Genomic DNA, 13231 nt, shown 5'->3' with positions numbered 1-13231 from the left:
GTTTATCTCTGTGGACTATCTGATAGGCTGATAAAAGAAACTTGGGAGTCGTACATTCCCAGCCGACTCTGCCCCCCCAATGCTTACCCTAAAAAACTTCAAAACAGAACCATTCATTCTAAAGACCCCAGTGGCATTGTAAAAAGCTTCACCCTATTTTGATTTGCCTGCGAGGTCCAGCCTAATTGGGTGAGGAGCCCGAGTTGTAAACCTCAGATCCAATCCCATGGAGGAGTTATGCGTTTCATGCAGTGCCAACAGACCTCTCTGGGTTCCTAGAAAAAGGCCTTGGTGGGCTACGACCAGGGTGTTCCACTTCCCAGATGAGATTCTGTTTCCCCCATCCACATCGGCGATGGAGGCAGGACATTACCGCAACTACAGCGCTCCTTCATCGGCTGCTGTTGAGTGGAGAAATATTAGATCTACAGCACTTTGGGATCCGATGACAAAGTCATCAGCAGCATAAACTTAACAGCTGTGAAATGTTCATGGGGCTGCTGGGCAATGGAAACGCTTTTATTTACGAAATGTATCATTCAAATTAATATCACAGAAGTGAAACATCTACATTCTGTGTTCAAGTTTTACGCTACACTGTCGTTGATACATTAATGTAAGAAAACACAATATATAAGAAAAGTTGTGGTCCAAAGTTTACATTAAAATGTATACATTTCAAAACATTTTTTTTTTCCAATTTAAGTCATGTCAATGTCATTTTTATTATCTTGAACCCAGCAGTGTGCTCCACTGTGACATATAAGTTGTGTTTTTCACCACAAATATCATTCACGTACTTGTTGAACTGTTTTTTTAAAACGTTACTAACCTATATAGATAGCTAAAGCCAAACCAAACAGCGTACACACGTCAAGATTCTGTTTCAGATGTTTTTGTCTTGTTATGTTATAAAATGTCTTTGCAACAAATTCATTATTTTTAGAAGTTGTTGGAAAAACTCAGACTTAAGGTAAGGTTTTTTTTTATTTATTATTGTTATAATGCTAGCAGCGGAAACTACTCTTATCACTATAAGGATGGGACTACAAACACATAAAATATAAACTCCAGAATTGTTGTCACTGTATGGATTTTTAAAAAAACTTTAGATTTTGGTGAAATTCCTGCTCTCTTATTTCGTAATAACAGCAGAGTCGCTAAAAAATAGAAATACACCTCTGGTCATTACCTTCCAGAAATGGAGGAAGTATCTCTGTAATTATCCTCTGGCTGATTAGCAGAGGCGGCTAATGAGGACTGCGCGTCGGACTGGCTGCCAAGCTACGGTTAGCAAAGAATAAAGACTTGCGGTCACAAATCAATTGATGGGCAGGTTGATAATGGGTGCCTGTACATAACAAAACTGCAACAAAAAGAGAACAAAGACATGAATGAGTTGAAAGCGTCGTGAGAAGGCTAGCTAAAGGTTAGCCATCAAAAATGCGAACGTTGGCATCTGCTACAGAACATCGTAACAGCACTAAAGTAAAAGGGTTTTCTAAGTAATCATATCTGATATAGGATACATACTATACAAACTATATATATATATATCGGTTTAATAAATTTATTACATACAGATTTTGATACACTCAGGTCTAATGTTCACTTAAAGTTGAAGGATATTCTTACACTGCTAAAACACAAAAACCTATCAAGTATTTTTGTCCCGTTTCCACAGCGAAAATACTTGACTTGGATGACATGCAAGAAACTTGTCATCTAAACACAGAAGCTTAAGTCAATAATTATTAAATATTGATTAAAAAGTACTAGTTTCATCTGTAGATTTTTTCACTTGCGAGAAAAACTTTTCTATATTTTTAAACTAGTTTTGAGAAGGGTACCTTTACTATAGAATGGTTAAAAATGCATGATTATTAAAAGATGAAAACTACCATATTTAATTTTTTAAAGATTTCAATTTGGGAGTTAAAAACGATCTCTTAAAACAAAAGGACCTCCATCTGCTGCATGGGCAACTTTTTGCTCAGCCCTGAGTTTCTCTGGTCGTAAAACCTCCCAAAAATTGATTTTTTTTTCTTGGCCTCATGTACGGCATCATCTTGTGTACTGCATATATGAACTCGGTCAAATAAACTCTGACAACAATGTCCAGAATGTCTCCGTACATCAACCACATCTAATCGTGGCGACAAATGATTTTGGAAGCTTTGAAGTAAAAACTGGCACCCAGTTCCAAACTCATGATATTTTCAGGTGCCGCTGCAACGTGCTGCCATGTCAGATCTATCTCGGTGGCACGCAGAGGTTCGACAGAATGGACATCGGGGGTGGTCATAATGATTTCCACATCGGTTCATTTGCACAACCTTGTCTCTTCAAGCGCCTTGAACTGAAGCCAAACATTTATAGCCACAACCAACAGTTCAGCTGAGGAGAGGAGTTCAACTATTAAAAACAAAACAACCATTGTTTACAAAAAGAAGAAGGAGAAAAAAAGAAAACATTATGTCTATTAAAAAACACCTTTAACTACTTTAACGTGTGGCTCGGGGTCTACAAAAGCACAATTTATTATCAATTAAAATTCAGACATATTTGAAACATGTGTGATCTCCATTTTTCAAACACCCGTGCACTTTGATGCTTCTCTAATTTGAAGTGGGCCAACTCAAGGGGTACATGAGTTATGCTTTGATATGCGGCGCAGAATTTTTTTGTTCTGTTTTCTTTCTCTTTTTTTTTTTAAACATCCTTTCCTCTGTCGATCCGATGGGGTCGTTGCGTTCACAGACTCAGTTCACTCGAGGCCGGAGCTCACACATAGAGCTGGGTCGGGCAGAACGGACCCACAGAGGAGGACGGGCTCGGTTTGGGGGAGCCTCTCCGGCTCTGCGCTCGTGTGTGTGTAGATCTGTAAAAAACGTGTCCGTGTTTTGGATCCGGGCGGGATCGGACAGGAGCGCCTGTGGAAGAGATCAGCTAGATGGGTGGTTTAGGACCTCTGATTCATGACCCTGCATCTGTTATGTTCATACGACTCGGAAGATGTATTGAAAAGATACAGCGGCCACCTCACATATACCTCCTACGCTATATCAAACCGTGGCAGAGGGAGTCGAGAGGTTTGAAGCTGGTAGGTTGTAGTGGGGCTGAAACTGATGTTTGGATCTGTGCGTGGGAAAATAACTTTACTGTATAACTTGCAGAGGCTGAGTGTAGCACTTCACCTGCAGAGAGTCCTGTTTTTATGGAAGAGGAAAAAAACGGGGGGGGGGAAAAGTTGGAAAAAACCACTTCGATCCATCTAAGGGTTCTACAATTACACAAAATGTAAAAAACACAGAAAGCTTATAAGAACAATTGATGCTTCTAACTTTTTCACATTCTCCGTAGATCGTAAAATGTCTCTCTGTCCGGTATTTTTATGGTAATGCAGAGATTTAAAGAGAAGCGGCAACAGCGAGTAAACAACTGATGATGTCCTTGACCTTTGACCATCCACAACCACTCTGAGGTTCCTCACAACCTTTAATTTTCCTTTAGGTTGAATAAGGTTTTCTTCAATTGAATTGAATTGAATAACTTAATTGGTTTTCTCTGACATGTTGAAACTCATCTGGCTTAAGGAGAGTCTAAAGTTTGGAGATGATCAAAGTTTTTGTCGGACTCTGCTTTTCCACCTGCTGTTTGAGAAATGACCACCACAAGTTCTCAGTGGGATTACAATCTGGTGAGTTTTCTGGGCAGAGGTTCAAAATGTTGATATACTGTTGATATGAGTATCGCGACACAGTGAAACACTACATTATGTGGGAAAAGCCTCAGATCGTCCCCAAATTGTTTCCAAAGTTGCTCTTGGATGATGATTTGATGTGTCTTTTTTTGTTTTTGGTCTGGGCAGAATTGGGAGGAAGCCCACTCCGTCGACATAGAAACGACCCAACACAAAGACTATATCAGGACTAGGTCTGCCAATATCAAATTTTTCAATACTTAGGTTTTCTCTGAACATCCAATCTTATATATATATAAGATTAGATGTTTCCAACCATTATTTCCTGGTACTTTTACCTGCAATCCTAATCCCATCGTCTCATTCATGTCTTTGTTGTTCTGAGTTATTTTCTTGTCTTTTGTGAACTTGATGTGATTTTGGTAACCCAGCTTCGGCTGAAAATAATTCAGCTTTGTAACAGATCTAATCTGTTCTTGAATTTCTTCATGATTTGATGCTTTTTAAAATCCTTAGCTTTGTAGATAGGCTCGATTTAAGTGACATTTTGAATTATACTTGTACGTAGGAGCCAAGTTGGGTTTAAATGGCATCTTCTCCTCCATGTATCCTTAAAACTACAGTGTGTAACTTTTATAAAAAATATTTTTTAGCTAGCACAGCCTGTCATGAATGCTAAGGTTAGATGACCCGATGACGGTGGATAAAAAGCTTTCCTGTAACGGTAAGTTGTTTCTCTGCCATTAGCACATTTAGCAACAAATACATGAGGTTGATTGACAGCACTAAGACCCTCCTCTTGGCTCTGATTGGTTGTTTTTGGTCGGGAGCGGGCAATGGTGACTCAGGGAGGAGATTAATTTTTTCATAGCTTACAAGTATCATTACACACTATCACAACATTGTGACAGTCTCAACAAATATGTAAAAATATGTATATTTTTATAAAAGTTATTGCATCTTTGTCATTTTTAAACTGTATCTTGCAATGACTCAGTTTGTCTTAGTTTGATTTTAAAATCTGGTGATCTGACAAAAAAGAAAAAAAAATGGAGGAAGCTGTAATGGAGCCACTTTTTTTTTTTTTTAACAATGCACCTTAGAAACTCAAGTTTGTCCAAAATGTCCCAGTTGATGTGTATATTTTAAAAACATACGCTTGTGCTTCCAACTTGTGCTTCCCTTATGAGAACATGTTGTAAAAAGGGAGACAACTTCATTTTTGGTGCCCTAGATTTTTTTCTGCCATTAGCAGGAGAAAAATGCTTGAATATGTTTGTAGGAAAGCTGTTTCAAGAATCAGAACCTTCCATCGTTGTTGTTCAAGCTGCTCTGTGATGCTAAGCTAACGGTTTACTGTAGCATTTTGACAAGATCTTTTGTTTCATTTGTCCCAAACATTGAGGTCTTTTGTTCATCACACTTTTTGTAAACAGAAGGCAAGGCAACTTTATTTATATAGCACATTTCAGCCAAGGACAATTCAAAGTGCTTGTACAAAACAAGTTAAAAACAACAAGAAGATAATAGAAAGAAAGTAAATTAAAGCCCAAACAGATTAAAAATGTACAAAATAAAATATTACAGTTTGAATATAGTTAAAAACAAACATTTAAGAATAGGCAATGTCAAATAAGAAGGTTTTTAACCTTGTTTTAAATAAACTCAAGGTAGGGGCAGTCTTACAGTGAGCAGGAAGTTTATTCCAGAGTGTTGGAGCATAAAAACTAAAAGCTGCTTCACCATGTTTGGTTCTGACTCTCGGAATAGTTAGAAAGTTTGATTGTGATGATCTTAAAGGTCTGAGTGGTATATATGATTGAAGAAGATCAGAAATGTAGTCTGGGTTTCTATTATGAAGTGCTTTATAAACCATTAAGGAGATTTTAAAGTCTATTCTTTGAGTAATGGGTAGCCAGTGCAGGGATCTTAGAACTGGACTGATATGCTGATCTCTTTTTGTTTTAGTCAGGACTCTTGCAGCGGCATTCTGGAGAAGCTGGAGCTGTCTTATTGCTTTTTTTGATAATCCAGTAAAAATAGCGTTGCAGTAATCGAGTCTACTAAAAACAAAGGCATGAACTAATTTTTCAGAGTCTTGTGGGGACATGAGTCGTCTAACTTTAGCAATGTTTTTTAGATGGTAGTATGATGTTTTTATGATAGATTTGATGTGGTTATTAAAGTTCAGATCAGGATCCATGATTACCCCCAGATTCTTGGCTTCATCAGAGCATTTTAATCCAATGGATTGAAGGTGGGGGATTATACTTAATCTATGCTCTTTTGGTCCAAACACTAATATTTCAGTTTTGTTATTATTTAGTTGGAGAAAATTTTGGCCCATCCAAACATTAATCTGCTCAATACATTTGGTGAGTTTTTGAACTTGACTGTAATCTCCTGGTGAAAGATTAATGTACAGCTGTGTGTCGTCGGCATAATTGTGATATTCTATCTTATTATTTTGTATAATTTGAAATAACGGAAGCATATAGATATTAAAAGAAGCGGCCCCAGGATGGAGCCTTGGGGAACTCCATATGTAATTTCATTCAGTTTGGATTTAAAATTGCCTATGGACACACAGAAGGTTCTATTGGACAGGTAGGATTTAAGCCAGTTTAGTGCTATATTGGAAATGCCAACCCAGTTTTCTAATCGTGATAATAGAATTTCATGATCGACTGTGTCAAAGGCAGCACTAAGGTCAAGTAAAACTAATATTGATATTTTATTACGGTCAGTGTTTAGACGGAGGTCATTGAATATTTTGACCAGCGCAGTTTCAGTGCTGTGATGTTGACGGAAGCCTGATTGATGGACATCAAAACAGTTGTTCAGGGCCAAAAAGCTATTAATTTGCTGAAAAACAATTTTTTCTAGTATTTTAGACAGAAAAGGTAAGTTAGATATTGGTCGATAATTGCTTAAGTTTGATGGGTCTAGATTATGCTTTTTGAGAAGTGGTTTAACTACCGCAGTCTTGAAAGCCTGAGGAAAGACTCCAGAGGACAGTGACTTATTAATTATTTGTAGGAGGTCCGGAGCCAAAACCTCTGAGACCTTTAAGAATAAACTTGTAGGTATAATGTCGAGGGAACAGGTGGATGATTTCATATGATGTAAAATGTAACTCAAATCTTTTTGAGTGATCAGGTTAAAGTGGGTCATCAAAGGTAAATTCTGTTTTGGGGGAAACATAGTTAGTTGTTTCCCAGCAGCAGATACAGAGAAGTTAATTTTTTCCCTTATTTTCACAGTTTTATTTCTAAAAAAAGGTGGCAAATTTGTCACAGGCCTCAGAGGAGAAAAATTCACGGTTAACAGAAAAAGATGGATTTGTTAATCTGTCAACAGAAGCATGTCGCACGACTGCAAAAACAGTCCCCTGTGAAACATGTGACTGAAACAAAAAGTTCTGTTTTTGTTTCTTCTACATGTTCACAAAATTCTATGTTTTTCACAAGCCAAACATGTCTGCAGTTATCACTATAAAACACAGAAAGCTTGTTATTGTTTCACTGTAAACGTGGAGTTTTGCTAGCAGAATTTTGGTGTCACTTCTTCCTTTAAATAATTGCAAAATACACGGAAATATACATTACATGATGTTGCCTTAACAACACAGGAAGAAAATACAGATCGGTCAGTTGCTTTACTTTGTAGCAGAAAATAGAAAATACAACACAAAATCACTTTTTGAAAAAAGACACCTGATATATATTTAATTATTGGTTAGAATTAATTTTTCAAATTAAGTAGAAATAAATAAATATGGAATGACCCAGTATTGAAAGAAAATATATTCAACTTTGGAATGGTGTAGTGAGAAAATGATTTATTATCTTTATTTATTATTTTTGGTGACGGTACCAAATGTTTGCTCACCCAAATCAGCCAAACAGGTATGAAGATTCTGCTCTGTTCTATAATTTCTAAGAACTAAAATAAATGACATACTGCCATTGTTACAGGACTCAGCCATGATGATCCCACCACTAGCCGCTTTCAGGCTGAACCGCTGTCTTTTCTCATTTTTGCATACCTTGGGCTTGCTTGGTTAAAGATGGAGCAGCAACAACAGCGCCCTCTAGTGTCAGAGGTTCACAATGCACCTTTATTTTCCTGACCACAAAAAAACATCAAGATGACAAAGAACTATTTGCGTTCTTAGACATCGGGATAAAAAAACTTGTTTTCTTGCTAATTTTGATTTTAAAAAATCTTTATAATTTTGTGACAGGAATGACCTATAATTAACTACTACTGAATACATTATGTGTGCAGTAAAATAATAATAATAATAATAATAATAATAATAATAATAATAATAATAATAATAATAATAATAATAATAATAATAATAAATAAATAAATAAAGGGCTTGGGTAAGTATGATACAAATGGATTCTAAAAAGGTTCAAACTAGTTTTGGTACTTTTTCTAACCAAGCTCTGGCTTAATTATTAAAACCTGGGTGTTGTTATGGGTTTGACCCTAATATTTGGTTAAAGTAACTAATATCTGATATTTATGTGACCAAAACCTGGGCTGAATCTAAACACCTGGGTACCTAAACATATTATGTTCAAGTAAAATAAATGGCAATGAGTTTTGCTTAATTCTACATTTAGTAGATTTAAAAACCTAAAACGGTGATGAACCACATAATGTCTGAAAATATATTCATTGACAAGCATCTACATTTGAATACCAGATACAATAATGATTACATAACGCTGTATAAAGCATCATTTATGGGCAATTATTTTGACGAAAGTGTGATTGCTAAACAAAGCTAGTGCTAGCACTAGCTTGCGCAGGCTATGAGGTGGTAAACGGCTAACAACAGACTGAATCTTCTAACTTTACACACTTCTGACTGAACAAAGAAACACAACTACAACAAATACAACTAATTAAAGATATAAGAATTACAATTTTTATGACGATGATCATTTCAAACTTTAAAACGGGAAAGTTGATAAGTGAGATGCATAGTTATGCATAAAATAAATGCAGTAAAATAAATAAAGAGTAAAACTCAATTTCTTTTTAATAGCTTTCCCACACATTCAAACGCATCTTAGATACGTTTTAAAACAGTATACCCTTCATTTCACTAGAGGGCAGCACAAGCCCGTACATTTCTCCGACATCTGGCGTCCATCCTAAACTCCAGAGACGTCGTATTGTTAGTGAATAACGTCAGTATGTTATCTGTATGTTCTGCTCTCCCCAGGAAAGCTTTCAGAGAACTCAGTGAGCCATTAACATCTGCAATGCAGGGAACCGCTCAGGAAAAGTACTGTGGTTCTGTTAGCGCATCACTTTTATTATCCTGTGGCGAAAAAAAGCTCTGTTATCTAAGACCCAGATAATTGACTATGTAATAAAGACACAAAGGGGAACTGTTCAAATGGACCACAGACTTCTGTCCCGCATCCAAATGCTCAATTATGCTTTTTACAACCTCACTCAGCAAACTGAGTTAGTGAGCCTGGGGTCACTTCTGTCCGGCTACTGATGTTCTCCTTATGTAATGAACGACAGGAACACACAGGCAGACACACACACGCTTGACATCCCACAAACGATGTAATACAAGTATAGACTCCAGTTGAGTGCGATAAGCAAAGAAAGCAGTTATCGTCTGATAGAAAATGAAAGTAGAACACTCTTTATATAAATCCTTTTGACATTCATAAAAATATTAAAACAAACTTTTTGAAACATGTGTGACTCCTGACTGAATTGTTGAACTGATTGGGGTCTTCCTGTATTTTTCATGGGCTTTAAGCTGTTTTTGATGCAAAACAAAACTTTTCTATTTTTATTTGTAGCCCTAAATCTGCTTTTTATTTATTTATTTTTTTGTAGCTGGGCTGAGGGCAAAAATGGCTCTTTAGATTTTAAAGGTTGCTGGAAACTATGTTAAGGTTTTAATCTAATCAATACTTGATGGGACCCCTAACTGCTCAGTGTCCTAAAATGTAATTATTTATTCTTGCTTCTCATGAACTCAATCAGACGTGTAAGAATGATCTCAGTAAAGAAACGGGTGAGGGGAAACGTTTGTCGCGTCCCCATGCACTCCCCCACTTGTTCCTAATGTTTTATTTTTGGCTGGTCAGGAATAGACCAGCAGTCGAGTGGAAGGGGTCAACATGCTGGAAGGCTGGTCTCCCCTTCCGCCTCCCCTCGTTCGCTCTCGTCCAGACGCGGAGCGAGCTCCACTTGCCCGAGTGTGTCCGGTCCAATCAGTCACGACGGCTCCTAGAGCCTCCGTGACCCGAATCCATCCCTTCTCCTTGCCTTAGGCAATCCCTTCATAGCAGGCAGAGAGGCTGCGGCTGTTCTAAATCTCCACTGCCCTGCTTCTGTAGTACGCATTATGCAATCTGCTTTAGAAGTTTAATCAGGATGCTGGCACACCGCAAAAGTACACAGCGTGTGTGTGTGTGTGTGTGTTCAAGATCAATAAGGGATCTATCAGGTTTGTCACACACAAAAGCAATGCTTCACCCTCATGGTCAGCAGCAGATCAGTGACAGACAAACTTTCCTCTAACAGTGACGAAGGGTAAACTTCGCCAAGCTAAAAAAATTATGCATGTGTAGCCGAGTGGGGCTGACCCACCTTGGTCTAAATCTGTGTGACATAATTTATGATGTAAGTTAGATCTGCTGCTTGCATTAAAAAAATGTTACTGAACGATTTGTGTTGACTAATAAATGTTAAAGAGATATGTGGGACATTTAAGCTATAGGTTTTCTGAAGTTATTATGACTGATAGTTTCCTTACCTTTTGGTGGAAAGATGTGATATCGGACGGTGAGTTTGAAGAACTCCTCAGAGCGGTGGAAAGCAGACAGATTTTAGCTGATTCTGTCATTTCCAGAAACAGAGCAGTATTGCTAAATATTTAATATAAGCAGCTAGTTTTCTCTTTTTCTGTTTTGTTTTCTCTTTTTTTTTCTTCTTATAGCTGCCATTTCTTATTTACGCATTTAACCTGCAGATACCTGCAAGCAGCAGAAGTAGAAGTCTTTTTAGGTTTGTCATTTCTGACGGTTTTTCATAAATGGATTTTAAACCTTTTTTCTTTTTGTTTGACTTGGGTCTTCTCTTCACTATATCAAGCAAACCTTGGTTCAATTAATTGCATGATAAAATAAAACAAACTCAATAATTTTCATTTGCTTGATTTATCGTTTGACTCTTTTCTCTCTCTTTCTACCAAAACTGGCCTTCAGCCTGCTTTGGTCTCAGCTATTCTATTTTTGAAAGACAAAAATTGATTGGAGCCTGTCGTAGCAATGCATGGAAAGCGCCTATCACTCTACCCCTCAAAATAACTGCCGCTTCCTTTCACCAATAATGCGTCTGGTACTGCTGCGTGCACCCCCACAATATACTATATGTATATCAAAACATGCGGCTGGATCTCGGCATGCAGGCTATTACTTCTGTTGGCATTTCGAGTAACCATGGCGACGTAACTAGCCGTGGTCAAATTCAAATCAAAACAACTTCTAACTGACTCTGTTTTGTGTTACTTAAATCGTGTCCGATTTCAGGGTCTGGTCCTTCTCAGGGTCTGGTCCTTCGAAAGACCCGGTTTAGGCAGGACGGGGTTCCTTCGCAGGCCGCGACAGGCCTAGCCTTCAGCTAGCTGTCTAGCGTCCACCAGAATAACTCATGTTGCCTAGCAACCGTGACAACGTGAAGCACAGAGCCGCTAAGGAACGAAGGTGACGTATTGATGTACTGATATTTAAAACCTACAGAGCTAAATTCTCGCCTTTCTGGTAACCAAGTGCCACGAAGTAAACATCTGAGTTTTACCAACTGTAAATATTTTGTCTCTTACGCAGTATTTCAGAATAGCTTATGTTTTATAAACAATAATACTTATTAATTCGGTGTGAAGAGATGAGCGGTTTTTTTTCTGGTAACGAACTGCCACGAAGATTTTTACTTTTGTGTTTAATGTCTGTTTTATAATATATTTACCAATGACAAATAAAAAAAAGAAAAACATTTTCACTTCTCTGCCAAATTGACCAACTGTACAATTCTTGTCAAGTAGTAGAGGATAAGTAGTATTTCAAAAGAGCAGAAGAAATCTTATATATTTTGAACAATAACAATTTTTGTTGTTATTCTGTTGCTAAGAGATGAGCGTGTTCTCTGGCAACCAAGTGCCACAAAGTAAACATCTGATTTTTACTTTTGCAAAATTTACCAACTGCGCATTTTTGTGTGTAAGCAGATAAACAGTATTTCAAAACAGCTTATGTTTTATAAGCAATATTATTACTTATTAATTTGGTGTTAAGAGATGAGCGTTTTTTTTTAAGGTAACGAACTGCCACAAAGTATAAATCTGATTTTTATTGTTGTGTTGAATGTCTGTTTAATAATGTATTTGCCACCAGCGACAAGAAAAACAAAATTTCACTTGTCTGCCGAATTCATCACCTGCACTGGACAACATGCTAATGATACCCCATATGCCACTGGCAGCATTTAGGCTAAGAGTAGCATTTTAGCTAATTTTAGCTTATCCACTAATTTTAACATACTGAACAGAGTAAGTCCATGCTACTCAATATGCTTGTGACTCTCTACATGCTATTGAGTACATTGTAGCTTACTTTAGCATTGATGCTAATTTTTAGCATCATAGCAGTAGGTTCCAACCAACAGGCACGTTTGGCAGGCCCCGTTTAAATCTCTTCAGAAATGTTGTAGTTTTATTTGTTGTTTCTGTTGTTTTGTTTGCATATTTGGGATTTTCAAAATGTCTTCCAGTTCTAATGCTTAAATGTTCATAAAATGTAAAGTTTATTGATCTTTGAGAAAGTGTTCTTGCATTATTCTTCCATTATTACTGTTGGTCTCAAAACAACAATATTATTGTTTATTGCAACCATTTCTGGGACAGTTGATCGTCTTCCAAAATTTCTTATCATGACAGGCCTACCTGCTCATTGTTATTAGGCTTTGTTAATATCCGTTAAGGCCATATCTATTTTTTTTTTGTTGAGAAAATTACAGCACATCCATTAATTATTATGAACGTACTCAGAGAAGTGCATCTGAAAAGACGTAGTCAACAACTGTAATAGAATTAGCCTTTCTGTAGTGAAAAAACAAATCTGGTATTCTATGATCTAAAAAAGAGGGAGCTTGTTGAAATGGTCTAACAACAAAGCCTTGAGGAACTCCATGTGTGATCTTTGTTGGTTCAGACCTATAAATGAACTTCAATAAGTGCTTTCTCATCGGAAGACGTGGCTGAAGACATGACCAGACTGCACTGCAGAGATTATGTTGATTCCAAAAAGCAGTTTGCTTAAGACACTCCTTATTACAGATTTCAAGAATTATTCAACAATAAAGATGTTTGTGCTCAGTCCCAGGTAATATTCCTGCAAGTCACAAGGGGAAAAAAAAGATACCTCATCTTAATCAGAGCAGCAGCTATAATTGGAAAATGAGGCATGAGACATTTCTGTT

General features: G+C 37.1%; 1 long non-coding RNA gene across 1 annotated transcript; it reads right to left on the bottom strand.

Moving 5' to 3' along the window:
• Window positions 1-267: 267 nt before the first annotated feature.
• LOC122823511 lies at window positions 268-11637 on the bottom strand. Its single transcript, XR_006369346.1, has 3 exons — window positions 10512-11637; window positions 1193-1284; window positions 268-401 (listed from the first exon to the last, which is right to left on the bottom strand). It is a non-coding gene; the product is annotated as an uncharacterized LOC122823511 (long non-coding RNA).
• Between the last annotated feature and the right edge of the window lie 1594 nt (window positions 11638-13231).

The sequence above is a fragment of the Gambusia affinis genome, linkage group LG20 (genome assembly GCF_019740435.1).
Source record: "Gambusia affinis linkage group LG20, SWU_Gaff_1.0, whole genome shotgun sequence".
NCBI classification, from domain to species: Eukaryota; Metazoa; Chordata; class Actinopteri; order Cyprinodontiformes; family Poeciliidae; genus Gambusia; species Gambusia affinis.
Note: the sequence above shows the minus strand (reverse complement) of the source record. Positions and strands in the feature narration are given on the sequence as shown.